General features: G+C 36.2%; 2 long non-coding RNA genes across 4 annotated transcripts in view; both read left to right on the top strand.

Moving 5' to 3' along the window:
* Nucleotides 1–1,402, top strand: part of LOC139982200 (uncharacterized) — a 9,303-nt gene extending 7,901 nt beyond the window's left edge. Inside the window, exon 3 of the long non-coding RNA XR_011798035.1 lies at nucleotides 1,383–1,402. This is a non-coding gene — a long non-coding RNA (uncharacterized lncRNA). The remainder of the gene's footprint in view (nucleotides 1–1,382) is intronic.
* Nucleotides 1,403–1,749: 347 nt separating this feature from the next.
* On the top strand, nucleotides 1,750–6,123 carry LOC139982195 (uncharacterized). Of its 3 annotated transcripts, none has more exons than XR_011798029.1 (4): nucleotides 1,750–2,098; nucleotides 2,914–3,071; nucleotides 4,107–4,222; nucleotides 4,875–6,123. It is a non-coding gene; the product is annotated as an uncharacterized lncRNA (long non-coding RNA). The 3 variants fall into 3 exon arrangements; XR_011798030.1 differs by lacking the exon at nucleotides 1,750–2,098 and adding an exon at nucleotides 2,183–2,315; XR_011798028.1 differs by lacking the exon at nucleotides 1,750–2,098 and having other exon boundaries at nucleotides 2,700–3,071.
* The last annotated feature ends 11,329 nt before the right edge of the window (nucleotides 6,124–17,452 follow it).

Here is a 17,452-nt window from a genome sequence, read left to right as displayed (position 1 = left end):
CATAATCATCAACATCGCCACCATCATCATCATCATCATCACCACCATCATCATCACCATCATAATCATCACCATTACCATCACCACCATCATCATCACCATTATGATCAGTATCATAATAATCACCCTCATCATTATCATCGTCACCATCATCACAACCATCACCATCGCAATCACTGCACCATCATGATCGCAATCATTACCATCATCACCACTACCATCATCGACATCATTACCATAATCATCAACATCGCCACCATCATCATCACCATCATGATCATCACCATCATGATCATCACCATCAACATCACCACCACCATCTAATCACCAACATCATCATCACCATACTCATTATCATCACCATTACCACCTTCACCATAACAACCACCATCATGATTATTATCTCCATCATCATCATGATCATCATCATCACCATGAAAATCACCATAACCACCATCAATTTATCATCTCTGTCACCACTTTTATTAACATCATCTGCATCATAATCACCATTATGATCACTATCATAATAATCACCCTCATCATCATTATCGTCACCATCATCATCACCATCACCAACGTCATTACCATCACCATCATCGTCATCATTATCATAATCACCACCATCTTCATCTTCTCCATCATCATCATCATCAACATCATCATCACCTCATCATCACCATCACAACCACCACCATCCTCACCATCACCGTCACCCTCATCGTCACCATCATCATCATCATCATCAATATCATCATCATCATCATCATCATCATCATCATCATCATCATCATCATCATCATCATCATCATCATCATCATCATCATCATCATTTGTTCAGTGTGAGTTTGTCAGCTTCAAGGAAGCACATGTTGAACAAATATAGAAACTTATATTTGGGCAATCGGCTCGATTTCAGCAGAGTGAGTTAAGTGTGTTGTAATATGTAAATATACAATACTGCTTTCTCGTGCAGAAAGAATGCACAAGCCTCACTTGTTAGAATTCATTGTAAAACGATTAATCATTGCTAACTCGTTATATTTCTGGAACTTTTAGACAACGCAGCAGCAACAAAATATGCTAAATATTAAGTTCTCAAGAACCAGTTTCATCCCTCAACCTCATCAACTTCAAGGAACCATTTTCAGCAAATGCATTTCCTGTGATATTGACTTCAATCCGCTTTGGATAATACGCTAATGTTAAATTATTTCGTAAAGCTCATACACGTATAGACGTCGTTTGGAAGGTCGTAAGCGTTTCCATTTAACTAACACATCGGTTAAAAATGATAAACAACCATGGTAGCTATATTTATTACTTAACTGATATTTATCTTATTTGCAGTAAACAACGATTAATTATTTACATTTTCATAGGTACGATGGCTGCCAATTTTCAGAATGTGGAAAAAATAGGTATGGTTGTCATTATATTTAATAGCCATTTGGGAAGTTTACATTATCAAGATAACATCAACTCATTCTCTATTTTTTAACAATTAGTCTCTGTCACATTTGGATACGTCGGTTGGTCAAAACTTTACTCTTAGCTCTATGGATTGATGTTTTTGCATTGTGTTTTTTGCGGGTGGATATGCCTTCAAACGACATTGCTTTACACAAGATGCTCATTAACATCTGGAAAATATGTTCCATGGGTTTCCTTTTACATTGACTAACATCCGGATTATACACATCATGTACAATATCAAACATAGGAATATTAATCACCTACACTCTAAAAACTGTCGGGCAAAACTGGTTGGGCAAACAAAGCATTGCCCAATATGAGTAAATATTAACCAACAACTGAGTAAAAGAAATTACACAACTGATATGGGTAAACTTTGTTGTGCAAAAATTAAGATGTAGTTTATTGTTACTTTCTGTTGGGCAAACAAGTTTGATTTGCCCAATGTTGTGCAAAAACCAGCATTTTTGCGCCATTACTATACTGGTACTCTGCGCGATGTGCATGCATCATGAGTAGATCGTATATAGTGAACGTGTTATAACTTACACAATGGCTGACGAATTTGTTAGCGCAGTACTCAAGAGGTGGGAAATGCCAGAGTTATGTGCTACATTTGAAGGTGAGCGTAAAGAAAAACAATCCTCTGCTTGGTGTGTGCATCGAACACTGCGATCTCTACATATCAGTGGTATCAGTGGTATTACGTTAGGCTAGCTTGTAGTGAAGCGATTGACAGGCGCCACAGGCGCGCCCGCAAGTGTGTAACTAGGCCTAAGTTACTCACATTGTATTAACGTTGCGAACGCCTGTGTAATGCAGATCCTTGTCAACTTACGGTAAGCTATGCGTATGCACCAGGTCTCTCTAGCCTATATCTTGGCTAGACAAGGTTTCATTGTAGCACATTTTCGTTGTAAATAATAAATTGTACTCCCTTTATTTCTATTAAGTTTGATACGGCAAATGACCACATGAACCCTTATTGGCTTAACGTTAGACCTAGCCTGTCATAACTTAGGCCTAATGTTAGACTTACACGTACGTTGTTAATGCTAGAAGTAGTACGTACATACAGTAGTATAATAATGGACCCTTCGAAGTTCGAACACTTTAGCACTAAAATGCTCCAGAATTGTATGTGTTCACACTTCTTTTAAAATGATACTATCGATGGCAGAAGAAACATTCTCATTAGAAAAAATGTCTCTTCATAGGTTTCGTCAAATTGATCCTATTGTATTTGTGCCATGGTGAAATTATGCATTCGTTAGGGGTGTCCGAACTTCGAGGGTTTTTCAAACTTCAAAGTAGCCTAAGTTAGGCCTGGCATTTAATGAGTTCTAGGCTATAATAATATTAGTATAGCATAGAACATCAGCGCTAGTAATGTTATAGGCCTATAATGCTGTTTGCATATTTTTCTCTTTCCTACAGGTAGAACAGGACTTCGAATTATTACAAAAACCAACTGCCAACAAATTATACAACAGTGTGAGATATTTGACAATGGACATTTTGTGCTATACAGGCGATCATCCCAAACTGGCCGAACTTTTTGCATTTAGAGAAGACGTTGGATGCACTGACTGATGGTAAGCCAAATTTATTGTATAGTCATGGCCTGTGAATTCATAGCTAGCTTCATTCAGAGCTTATGCCATGACAATATAGTTTATGGGTATGGGTATGGGTCAATATTTGGATTAACCTTCAAAATATGTTTTTGGTGGTTTGTTACTTTTTAAAAATCTATCAAAATCAACTGATCTGAAAGGACCAAATCAGCTGGTTAATGTCAAATGGTGGCTTCTGAACCTTTCTGCAAACTTCCTCCAAACATTGCACTCAATATGATTAATTGGCTACTATTTTATTTGTAGTCGCGTTCGGGTTTGTGTGTGGTTGAAGTGAGACCCAGTATCAGTGTTGTTTGTAGGTTCCACAATAGTTTGAATAATTCCTGTTGATTTCTCAACAAGTGAAATGTTTTTTTGTCAGCAGGAGAAATGACTGAAAACCTCATTATTAGCCTTGTTTACTCATTAATGCTCAATTGAATATAATATTTGGATTAATTCTACTGTCGATAAGCACAAACTTGAAAATGGCCAATGAGATGGATTCCTTATGTGTATACTTTTCCAATGCTGAGGAAAAGAAATTAGCTTGTTGTGTTGTGTACTCTTCTCAAGATATTTTATGAGCAGGAAGATTAAACATGTTAAAACGTCTAGAAGTTGACTTTTCCAAAAATCTTTGGACAATTGTATTCAGATTTTAGTACGACTGTGTCAATGAAAGGTTAGCACACACTATGGGCTTTTTCATTTTTTCCTTCAAAATCTTATAAAATTTGGCTTGAAATTAGTGTGTAGGGTAGGTAATTAAGTCTTCTAATACAAATGTGTAGGTCCCCTATGAGTACACATGCCACATTAACTTTCATGTTGCTGTTATTAATGTGTATGAGCATAAAGTTGTGGAGCACATTTAGGGCGGTGTAGATCCCTTGAATTTTATCCTCAGTCCTTGAAGTTTTATATGGTCAGACTATAGTGTGCCTTATTAATGTTTTTGTCGTTTATATCTGCAAGCATTCTCATTTCTTGCCTTAATCTCTTTTACAGATGAAAAGAAGAACTTAGCTTTCTTTCTGTTGCCATTGCTTTTTCGAGGACGGGCAAAGAAAAGCGGATCTACTACGGTGACTAGTTGCCTTCAAGCATTCATAGACGATCAGCCAGTAAGCAAAATCATTAATTATATATATTTTTTTGGTATTCTTTTGGTGGTACACCTTTTGGTTCATACCAGCTCAGCTGAAAGTTTGTTTAACCTCATAAACTTGGTGTGTTGTTGTTTATAGTGAGCAGAAGAATGCTACTTATTGTGCTAGTGGTCAAAGGTCATTTGAGGTTAACAAGGGCCAAACACTTAAAACCTTGTAAATATGCTAACTTAAAGAGTGAAAGTTAGATGAATCTCATATGTGATGCATATAGGTTTGCCAACATGAGTACATGAATCCCATTGATTATAGTGGAGGTCAGAGGTCATTAGAAGCCACCAGGGCAATTTTTTTAAATTACACTAGTGATGAAATGGGGGAAGGTTCAATAAATTTCATCGTCGGTATGTAAACCCTGGTCATAATAATGAAGTGATCCGGTACTTGATAGTGCAAGGGAAAGGTCATTTGACATTAATGGGGTGGGCGTTACACTTTGAAAACCTTGTCAAGATAACTATGTTGACTTTCCTGACCTGTTTTTTCTTTTAATTATACTGGTCCACAGTATCATAGCATTGTGCAGAAGTCTTAAAACTCTGTCTATTCACCTGTTTTTGTTACATTTTATTTGCAACTCGAGGAGTTTATTTTCTTTAATTTGCAGTCGGTGACAAGTGTTAGAGGACTACTGCAAGACAATATCGAAGGATGAGCGACCACAGCCATTCATTCTGTGCTTAGGAGAGAGCAAAGGTTCCCCTCAGCATTTTTTTGTGATAATTGAGAGACATCCAATAATGCAGTCCTCACTCCTAACGGCAGTAGACTATTTGTTTTAAAGTCATTATGTGTTGGACATTAACTTCCAAACTCAATGTAAGGGGGTTTGGGAGTTTTTCCATGCTAGGTATATGAACTTGGTTTTATCAAAAGTCGTTCACTGAGTGCCTTTGGAGCTTTCGTAGCAAACAGAAGTGTTTAAGGGTCAAAGTGTCTTGCAACAAACTTTTCAAATGGTTTCTGGTATTAACCTGACATGTTTACATTTTAAGGTTGCTTTAGTTTCATATATATTTACATATTAAAGGGAAATAGTAACTGTTTGCCTTGGCAAACTGTACCTACAAAAAATCTGTATTTTTTTTTGGGGGGGGGGTGGGGGTAGATTTGTTATTGTATACACTTGTGAAAGGTTGAGGCAGGGTTGGTATATCAAACAAACATTTAATTTTGTGTGTTTAACAGATCAGGTGCCAGCAGTGTCCCTATGATCACTTATAATTGTGATCTTGAAGCTGCTTTTATTTCTAGTATGTAGAATCAATGTGGGATGTGTAACCATTTGGCTTTTGTTTGAAAAGATGTTTAAATTTTACAGTTCATCAATCATCTAAGCACAATCAAAATGTTAGCAAAATATGCCTTGGCTCCTTGTTAAAGCAATTGCAGATACAATGGTGTATCAATATTTTTCGATTTGTGTGTCCTTGTTTAAAACATAAAATGGTTAGCTTCAATTGACTATATGTTGGAAATTATCAGTGATATTATATTCACTTATTAAGACCAGAGTTGCTTGAAAGAGACCAACATTAAGCTGTACATGATTGTGTGTTGCACCTGTACCTTGTGTAGTTGATGTCAACATACAGGAGGTCTTCTGTGGTCAACACATTTCAAGAACTGAATATAGTAAACAATGGCAAAATATGGATAGCTAATATTTTCAGCTTTAACATTGTTGATATGTGTTTATCCCCATTGTGAGTTTATGAAATTATTGCTTTGGATGGAAGTCACAGATCATTTAACTAGGTAAATAGAAGTCAAGCACTGAATGCTGTGAGAATTCATACTGGAGGAACAATCTGAAGTCGGCTAAGACCAGAAAAAATAAAAGTATGAAAAACATGTATTACTTGTTTGTTCTTTATCATTCTCTGTTTAAGCTTTATAACCTATTAAATAAACCCAGTTGTATGAAAAATGTTACAATCCAATGTTGGTATTGTATTAGTTAACCAACCACTATTATTTTTAACTAGCTGTTGGGCAAGAATCATTTGGGTAAAGAAAAATCCATTGGTAAAAGGTTTTACACAACCATTGGGCAAATCGCTGACCAACATTGTTGGGTAAAGGCGTTGGGCAAAGGTGTTGGGCAAAGGTGTTGGGTATTTATTTAACCGTTTGCTGGGCAAAATCATTAACCAACTTAGTTGGGCACTTTTTTGCCCAACATCAACCAGGAGGCATACGGACCCAACGGTTGTGTAAATAATTGCCCAGGTTGGGCAATAATTTGCCCAACAATTTTAAGAGTGTACTACGTTTGAAAATGTATACAATGTAACATTGCCGTACCAGCACTCCAAAGATACAGACATCAATAACAATTAACTAATATGACATAGTTGAAGAAGTAACCTATAAACCATGACAAGTTTAATAGAGTTTGCTTTCAACGTTTATTTAATGCCAACAGAAACTGTAACACTTTTTATCATTTATTTCGATTTTCTGTCAACTTTGGAATTACGAATCATCGACAGATCTTAAAGTGGGTGCAGAGGTTCTCAGATCAAAGGTATTTTACAGTTCTTACGTGAGTCATTTGAAATATTAAGCTTGATACAAATGTTTCACAGCTTATGTAGAATAACATTATTTAAAACACTAAGCTGCAAGGACTAGACCAAGTCTATACTTCGACAACCTATGCTGCTATTTCTAAGTTTGTTTTATAGTACTGATGCAACGAGAAGTGTTTCTCATTGGAGTACATTATATGAATAATAACGGTTAGTAGTAATAATACGACTCCGAGCAAAGGAACTAACGCGCCGGATCGTTACACCTTTCATATATTCCATACAATATTTCATACAGTAACTGCAATTCTCCAATTTTGTATATAATCAATTGGGGTTGCATCAACCATCCTGTCCGTCAACAAATTGAGCAAAACACTGTGCTTTGGTTTTGTAAACCTGGAATATAAATTCACAATCAAAGATATGAAAAAAAAATAGTTCTACGCACGGTTGTCTAATAATTTCAAAAATGTGTCTTCCTTAAATCAAGGTTACCCATCTCAGACTAAAATCATTTCACCCTGTGGGCAAAGGGAAGATACTCCTGGCAAATGGAAAGTCTGTGCCTGTATTTCCCGCCTTAGAGGAACTAAAAATAAAGAAAGAGAAGGGAACAGAACTTAACACGTACCAAGTACTAGGATTATTTGCTTATGCACGGAAATGCAAACGGCTAAAGAAATTGTCGTAAGTAATCACTTATCATGTACTGTTATGTTTTTATTCACGTTCACTTAATAAACAATAAATTTCCAACCAGCACATTATGGAACTGCGTTGTTGAATATAAGTTTAGCTGGATGATTGATGTTTACACACTAAATGACACATATATCAATAACGTAACATTATATTTACTTTATAAAGGGTGGATATTATTAAAATGACTCAAAAATATCTTTGTTTTTACAGATTCATTGACTGTTTGTTACCTCTGTCACTTCCCCCCAATTCTCTTTCTCAGAAGTTACGTGAAATTGAAGGTGAGAATATAGAAACAACTTCATATGTTATAATCACAAACAATTTGTGATCCTTTGTGGGATACTAAGGTGGGTGACATCCTTAGACGGTAATATTCAACGAAGAATATTAATAGGTGGTAAAACATTGACCTTGTAATTGTGTTATATTTTTTCATGATTATTTTCGTGTTTTACCCATAACTAACTCGTTCTATGTGTCTTGTTACAGTTTCATGGAACCTATTTTACTATGGATTCCATTTAGATTCTTCCAGAGGTAAATGGGTGTTGAACTCCAATAATGAAATAACTCTTCAAGTAAGTATTTTACAGTTCTTTTGAGTATAATGATGCCTACAGTTGTATCATTTGCTAGGCAACAAATTCTTAAATTCTACCAAATGCATGATTGCACCTAATGACATTACATAATTTTCATCCACCTAGGCAAACGGTTTCTATAGCATAGTGCAGTTGTGCTACTCTTAGTCGTACGAAATTTTCTATCTAATGTATATGCGTGTCACGAATACAGTTAATAATTTAAGATGATCATTGAATTTTCGATCATAAATTTCATGGTGGTCATTTAATTATTAAACAATTGGTAAGCTCCATGTAGACATATTCTGCTGAAACTATTGGACATCCTTATGGAAAGCCGAGTCAACTTTGGTCCTTCAATTCGTTCATGCTTCCATTATTCCATTCATTCATACTTGTATTGTATCGCACTGATAAGTACAATACAGAGAAATAATCCCACCGGTGAAAGTGTATTGAACGTAATCTACATGTATAGTTTCCTTAGAAGGAATTAGAAATGATAAGCAAATAAAAACATGCCGTTGAGGATATATTCAAACAGCATGTTGTTAAACGGATTTTGGTAATATTTTATCAAACGCTTTACAAACACCTTATACATTATTGCCATCCTGAAGCTTCATTATTCTCAATACGGAATTTGTCCTTTTCTCATAACATCGAACACTTTACTGCTACATGTTTTTTCGTACTTAAAGATGAACTATAGTGATTTTTCACCATCGACGAAAAAATACGATTTTATTCAAGAGTATTCTAGTTGGTTTCCATTTTACACATGTGAAAATTCAAGTCAATCCGATGTTGGGAAAGGCTTAAAAAAAATCCTAAACTCGTTGATTTCTTAAACAAAAATTGGGCTTTTCGCGAAAAGCGATATGATGATCACGTGATCTACAGTGACATGTGACGTCATTATGATGATAACAAGGTGAGCGTACTTCAGCAGTGTGCACTTAGTGTGTAAGTTTAGTTGCAACCTACTCTATATTGGACTCGACAAACAACGTAAACCACTAGCAAAATCCAAGAAATTGCGTTGTAGGGGGATGCAACAGAACGAATGTGGACTCTACAATAAGTTTTTTTCAATTTTCCAAGCGGAAAAAGTAGTGAGAGATATCGGAAACTCTGGATACGATTTGTGAGGAGAACCAGGAAAGACTTCATCGCACCAGGAGTTTCTCATGGCAAGAATGTGAAAGTTTGTTCTGCCCACTTCACAGAAGATGATTCTCGGGCCCAATTGAAATTTGCGTGTGGCAAGGTCACTAAAGTAATAAAAGTTTGAAAGATTGATGCTTTTATGCCGCATTATTTATATATATCCCGATAAATGCAACAGTAAGTGTTGGAACTGGAAGACATGTCAGACGTGAACAACCTAATGACTATGTGAGGAGAGAATCCACGTGCAAATTTCAATTGGGGCATGGACGTCTTTTAGGCAGAGTTTTTTGGGGCAGAGATGTGTTCATACCCTCCAAACCACTTTAAATGTAATACGAATAGGAAATGTGTGAGCGAAACAAAACATCGTGTAAGTATTACTTACGGTAGCGCACACTGTCACTTATGTTTGCACAGTGTGAAAGTACCGTTTGCGGACCTACGTGAAGTTGGGCTAGAATACGATTCCTCCTGAAGCCCAAACCACGAGGCATGCATTTGAATAAACGCAATAGGCATTGCACGTAGTGAGAAAATTGTTCGAGCTAGACTAACAACTCGATTGAGTTCAAATGCGGTTGTATTTCAAGCTCAATGAAACCTTTCTGTTGGATTTAATGACGCACGGAACAAGGAACGTTTATGTTTTACAGTAGGCCTAGTGCATACAAGCGAATCTACTTTGTTTAGAACTTTGGATTTTCTTTCGGATGTTATACTAATCTACGTTTGAGACTATCATCACTATTGTTATTGTGCCAGTTTGACTGGTAAGTGAGCACATTCATACATCACTCTATATAAAACCCGCCAAAAACGTGATCTTGAGATTTACGTTACTTTGGGTCAGCTTGCGAGTTACCTCTTCAGATATTGGGAAATCGTTGCGAAATCGCCGCAAATTTCGTAAAAAAAAACTTGTAAACACGTGGTAAAGAAATCAAGTCATGTCTTGAACATTACGCCGGAAAATAACAGTTATGCTGACACGAAATGCACGCACAGCTCCGTACTGAACAGTTCACAACAGAAAAGATCATCACAGTGACGTCATTCACTGACCTGAGGGCTGTTCAAGGTCGTTGCAGTGTTTGAAAATTCCTAAATTACGGAGGCGAAAAAACGATGTTTTAATTCCTTTTTTTATAACTTTCCGGTGTGCTATTTGGAAAATTAAAAAAATATGTTGCTTGGTAACATATAAACTACATTATATATGAAAATGAGAGATTTTTTTTCTGTCACTATCGTTCTACTTTAAACGGTTCAAAGTTTACAAGATGGTATTTTTCAGTTTTCGGATATATGTTTTACTAGTTTATATATCGTAAATTTTGTATCACTTCTATGCTAATAAAAAGTTACAAGAATTAATCAAAAGATAAATAAATTGTGGAAAATGCCCATTTATGCCCAAATCATTAACTTGTAACAAAAATACATTCAACTTTTTTTTGAGTTATTGTAAAATCATTTTTCTTGTATTTTTATTTGAATTTAGTCACCAAAACAAAACAAAACTCAGAATGCAAAAATGCATGGTAGTTTCGATGACGAAACATGAGCTGTTTACTTCATGAATCTAACGTAATGTATAGTGATGGTGTACAACATATTTGATATTAGTAGTACGGTGAAAAGCAGTGTGATATGATAAACAATAAATTCACAATGACACAGGATGTCCTGAATGACCATTGACCTCAACAACAGGCTTTTTGTACTATATGTGATAGATGCATCAACACATTAAATATGACATCTGTCCTTGTGGAAGTATTGTGTAAAACATGTTTTTTTACATTTTGACCCCCGGTAAACTCATACGACCATTAACCTCTGCCCACAAAATAAGGCTTCTTGTACTCAATGTGGTACGATAACATACCTAATATGCGAACAGTCCAAGCGTCATTTGCGATATTGTATTTAGGAAGGTATGTTAATGTAGAGCGACAGGTAAGAAGGGAGTAAAGTAAATGTTTAGCACTTCTTTACCTCCACCGAAAGCAATAATAGGCTCCTTAAATTGTAAACGGTACAAGGTTTCCACAGTTTGACCTCTGATGACCCCAAATGACCGTTGACCTCCACTAAAAACAATAGGCTACCTTAACTTAATGTTATACACCTTCATACTAGGTGCGAGGTATGCCCAAGCTTCCAATATTGAGATATCATGTTTACAAAGTTTTCATAATTTGACCTCTGGTGAACCCAAATGACCTTTTCCCTCCATTAACAACAATAGACTTCCTTAACTCTATGCTATACACCTTCACTAAGTACGAGGTCTGCCCAAGCTTCCCTCTTGAGATATTGTGTTTACAAGGTTTCCACAATTTGACCTCTGGTGAACCCAAATGCTATTTACATAAACCAAAAACAATGCTTCTTGTACTTAATGTGTTTCTTCTACACTTGAAATATGAGGTATGCCCAAACTTTCCTTCTTGATATATCGTGTTTTCAAAGTATTCACAATTTGACCTCTGGTGACCCTCTGGTGACCGCCATCAAAATCAATAAGCTACTTTTACTCAATGTGGTTTTTCTATACACTAAATATGAACTCTGTTCCAACATCCGTTCTTGAGATATCGTGTTTTCAAGCTGGGGGTCACAAACGCACACCCCACCCCCATGCGCCCAGATATACACCATCATGAATGCGTAGGTTACGAATAACACCGAAACCAATAATCACGCTCACTATGTAGTGAACGATGACGTTGTTAATCGTTCTTAGCAATTGTCAGATTTGAATTTGTCTCAGAATACACATACGGAAATGTAAAAAAAAACATGTTTTTGTGAAATACACAGGAACAAGGAATACCTTAACTGTCTTAACAACATATAGACATTGCTAGATAAATACAATAAATGACATTATTTATAAATGGTAACCAAAGAATATATGAACTATGGTAATTTGAAGAGCTCCCCCCCCCCCCCTCCGCCTCCACCGCAATTTTCGTGAACGAAAGCGGGACGCAAACTTTTTGGCAATTGTAGAACACACATCTTGTATACATATGATATTACATTGGATCCCGATGGTGGCGCCATAGTAGGGAAGGAATATCGGAGCATTTCCTTTTAAGCAAGTCCCCCATTCATTCACAGATCGGCTGCGGTAAAGCATGGCTGAATTATTCTCGGTTACGCCTTTTGTTGGTAGTTTGAAGTATTAGGCTAACAATAAACTACACCGGGTTAAAAATTGCAATCAATTGAATATGAAATTGGAACCTAACAAATATACGGTGTGTCTGTGCTAGGTTAAAACACCTACACTAGAACAATGGGTATATGGAACCGCTTGAGCTGAGATATATTACAGAAAGCGTTTTAAAAAAAAACTTTTCTTTCTGACATGTCATTTTACTCAAAAATTGGAAAATCTAAAGTGTTACAGCTTCTGAAGATCCTGCTTTCATAGCCAGGAACAAGGTACATTACTAATTACCTACAAAGTTGCTCCGTTTCTTATTTGTGTTGCTCAGTCAATCACTGCAATTCGGTGTCGAAGTTGGCCAGCATCCTTTTAAAAGTGGTGAAAGTTCGAGCAGCATGATATGGTATTAAAGTTTAGTCGCAATTTTGAATTTCAAGAAAAAAGTAAAATATGCATCAATAAAGATTCAGTCCGTGTGTACCACCATTGGCGTTCGTACAGTTCTAAAATAGTTCAACCTAAAAGGTTTCGTGATCCCACTGACGTTCTCTAATCCCGAACATCAGCACATCACATCTAAATATTTAACGATATCTCCCTGATCAAAGTTACATTTTATTCAGGCATTAACAATTCTACAATCAAAGTGCCGTTCGTGGTATAGAATTTATCTTCTGCAAAAAGCACAACACCTCCATCTGCACAGAAGTAGATAAATGATGCACATTCATATCTGCCAGCATGTATTATGGTTAATTATTAGTTTTCATATCGGTAATACACATAGGGCTGTAGAAACTAGAAGCATGGGAACATATATTTCCTACTTTCCTTCATGTGTGCAAGATATTACATTTAAAGTAAGGCACGCAAAGTAGTATTCAAAAATGTCGTTAAAATGATGAAAATGAGAGTAATTATGTGCATCTGAATAAGATAATCATGTTCTGAAAGGTATAGCTGACACCCTCCCTTCAGAACCCTTCCACAAAAACGAGTATTAACAAAAGTCATTGCCCTCCTTCCCCTCCATTCTCTTTCTACCGCTCTAAAATTGGGATATTTAACGGAGTGTATAGTGCCAACAAGAGTTATACAAATACAAGCGTTATTTAAAGTTAACTTCCGTGACTGATGGTACCACCATTTTGTAAGAAAGTTTGTGAAAGTTCGCTCTATATTCGCTTGAAGACTCTTCTATTTTCATTTTCAGTCTCGGTATGGAAACAGTTTACGATGCCCGTTTCCCAGTACTGGTGAGACTCTATTCAAAACTGATAGTAAACAACTCCAGATATCTAAGATATTGCTTCTTGAAATTGCATCAATTGACAACGTAAGTCACATATATATATATATATATATATATATATATGTGTGTGTGTGTGTGTGTATGTGTGTGTTTGCCTTTGTTTTGTTTTCTGACCGAGGACTTGAACAAAAGAATTCCAGGTCCTCGTTTGTGATTTCTAAAGAATCACCACATTCTCGGAAGAATTCTATTGTACGGGGTATTGTTAAGGTTAGGCTACGTGGATTCGAACAATGGAAAATACAATGGGGTCCTCGGTCTGAATGTAATACAAACATGTGTGTGTAGGAGGGGGAGTGTAGGTGACTGTGTATGTTACAATATTCGAAAGCATTCCATTTCGACCGTCGTTGAATATAACAAGTGCCTCGTCAAAGCTCATCATTGTTATACAATGGAGTATAGTCGCACGAAGATATCAAAGCATGTGTATAGATATAAATTGAAATCGTTGGAATATGCAAACATTCACAACTTTAAAAGACTCCCTAGTTTATATATAACACATTAAGTAGGTAGGTTTATACCCTACCAACTGTTAGTTTTTGCTAACGTTCTTTTCTGTCAATGTTCTGTTTATAAAACAAACAAATATGCAGAACTAACTGTTAAATTAGGCATACTCTCTAATTCCAGTTTCCTTTGATCACAAAGAAACTTCGTACTTCTTGAGTTTATAAACAATTTCAATAATTGTAACCCCAATATAATTCTCTATCGCTTGAGATTGCTAGCCATATCAGGTTACTACTATGTTATGGGGTTAACAAATAACAAACTTAAGTGTTAAATATAGAAAGAACTTTTATAATTCTACCAGTCCCATCATTTAGTCCTAAATCATGCGTAAGTAATCCATTTACCTAATATTGAAGATTGTGGATCATATTTTTACTCCGGAACAACAACAACGCCCCTTTCCGCCTCCCCGTATCCCCACTTCACCCATGTTCCTTCACAGAATGCAGGTCTTCAGACATATACATGGAGGATCATATCGCCTCTGCAACATCAACATCCACTTTATCCCAAACTTTTAACCTCCACATGAATGCCGCAGTACATCAATGTGTGAACATCATATGAACACGTGACATATGCTTGTCCACACAAGTGGAACGTTTAGGTGAAATCAATTCACTAATTTCTCTGTCTAAATCATTTAAAATAGTGTAAAAAGTCAAGTGCGGTGATATTTTTGACAAAAGTATATATTCACATTTGTGACGTCATTATGACATATTAATCTGAATCTAAGGAGATAAATATGCGTTCTTTTGAGATACCAATGCTTCAGGTTAGTTTAGTTTAGTTAAGTAGGAAAAAAGAAGGATCATGGGTGACACTCAAGTCCCCACCAAGGACCCTATAGGAGAGAAAAAAACTGAAGACACAAACACTCAGACCCGATTACAATGCTTAAAGTGCTTGTCCAAAGCATTCTTAAACCCATTGACACTACTTGCAAGTACAACTTTCTCAAGCAAACTATTCCACTCATTCACAACCCTATTAGAAAACAAGTTATGCCAAATATTAATCCTACTTTGTGACTTTTGGAGTTTAAGACAATGACCTCTGGTACAACTACTAGTAGCAAACAAGAAACAGTCGGTAAAGGATAAATTTTCAAAACCATACACATTCTTGAAAACCTGAATCAAGTCCCCACGTAACCTCCTAAGCTGCAGTGTGGTGAGATTCACTAAATGTAACCGCCTATAATAAGGAGCACTCTTTAAGGAACTAATCATCCTAGTAGCCCTCCTCTGGACCTTTTCAAGTACTTCCTTATCCTTAGCAAAATAAGGGTTCCAAGCCTGCACAGCATACTCCAGATGAGGCCTAACCAACTGCTTATACAGCCTAACTACAATGTCCTCTTTCAGAAAACTGAAGTTCCTCTTGATCATATACCTAAAACCCTATTACCTCTATTAGCAGCTTCAAGACAATGTTTGGAAAGTTGCAGAGATGAGTCAATGTAGATACCTAGGTCTCTTTCAACAAAGACCTCCTGTAACTCCACACAATCAAGATTGTAGGTATACTTTTGGTTAATACTACCAATGTGCATTACCTTGCATTTATCAATATTAAAAAGAATTTGCCATCCCTGACACCAGGAAAAATCCTTATCCAAATCCGTTTGAAACTTCTCAGAATCGCATTTGGAAGAGACCTCAGAATACAATTTGGTGTCATCAGCAAACTTCTTAGCTTTACACAAAATATCTCCGTCGATGTCATTTATATCGGCAACAAAGGACCCAAAACAGACCCTTGTGGAACCCCACTAGTAACGTCCTGCCAAGAAGAAACCCAGCTTTTAATTACCACCCTCTGTTTCCTACCAAGTCCATTCTCGATCCAAGAGAGTAAATTCCCATTGACACCGATACTCTTCAGCCTAAGTAAAATACGCTGGTGGGAAAATTTATCAAAGGCCTTCTGGAAATCCAGGAACACAACATCTACAGACTTCTGCCTATTTAGTGAGCTTGTTACATCTTCCATAAACCACGTATATGTGTATTAGTGAGACAAGACCTTTTTTTTGACAAAAGCCATGTTGAGACTCTCTGATTAAAGACTGACTGCTGAAGTGATTTTTTAAAAATCACAAGTAAAGGAGTAGTCCCCCATAGGCCATCAGCTGAAACTCAAAAAGAGGCTGTAAAATCAGTTTCGTTCCAGCAACACTGGGTCTAGATTTTTAAAGCATTTTTGGGTAGTTTAATGCATCACAGACATTATATTAAAAGTTCTCCAAAAAATTTCCTGCAGTATTTTCGTAACACACCCTCGAAATTGGGTATGTTATATAGACATTACGTGCTACGATGCTATGTATTAGGAACACACTAACGTTAGATTTGGTACAGTGGTGCATACATACCACTCTTTTCTTATATGTTTAATTACGACTGATATATATTTTTTGTATAATAGTTTGGTCAGGGTAATAAGAATAGTGGAAGAGGATTCTGGTCTAAGGCTCAGTGAGGGTTGTTTTCAGGCATTACAAGTTGTGCCCTGCCCCCACCCCCCCCCCCCTCCATTTTCGCCAAAATGGTAAAAAAACACATTCTCAACTTTGAAATATGAAATACAATTTTTACACATTATAACTTAAGGTTTTCAATTATAAAAATGTACCACTTTTAATAAACTCAGATATAATGCTTTGTAATAAATCAAATATTTTTAATTTTCCCCCTATGTTATGAATGCATTTCGTCTGGTCTGTGCATGTATGCGTAAATATACACATATAATGAAAATTTCTTCTCCATAATTGTTACACTCCCCATACAAACTGTTTTACACATGTGACCCCCTCCCCCTCTACTTTACATGTAGCTAAAACCCTAGTTACAGTGAGATGTGCCAATGCCCTAAGACCAGTGAGCTATTTCTTTTGTATAAATCAATATATAAGTTGGCACACTAAGACGTCATGGCATATCGTAGATGTGAAATAAAGTTATAGTCGGTATATATCTCTTTCTACAGTCTTCTACAAAACTAGGTACTTTCTCCATGTTACGGAAACGACATGTTTATAATTCCTATTCCTGCAAAAAGAGTTTCCAAGGAAGTTAATGTATAAAAGAAAAGATCGACAAAGTTTCGAATGGTATTTTGAATAATAATAGTTCTATATTCTACAAATAATATGAATAATAAAGG

Source organism: Apostichopus japonicus, chromosome 16, assembly GCF_037975245.1.
Source record: "Apostichopus japonicus isolate 1M-3 chromosome 16, ASM3797524v1, whole genome shotgun sequence".
NCBI lineage: Eukaryota > Metazoa > Echinodermata > Holothuroidea > Aspidochirotida > Stichopodidae > Apostichopus > Apostichopus japonicus.
Note: the sequence above shows the minus strand (reverse complement) of the source record. Positions and strands in the feature narration are given on the sequence as shown.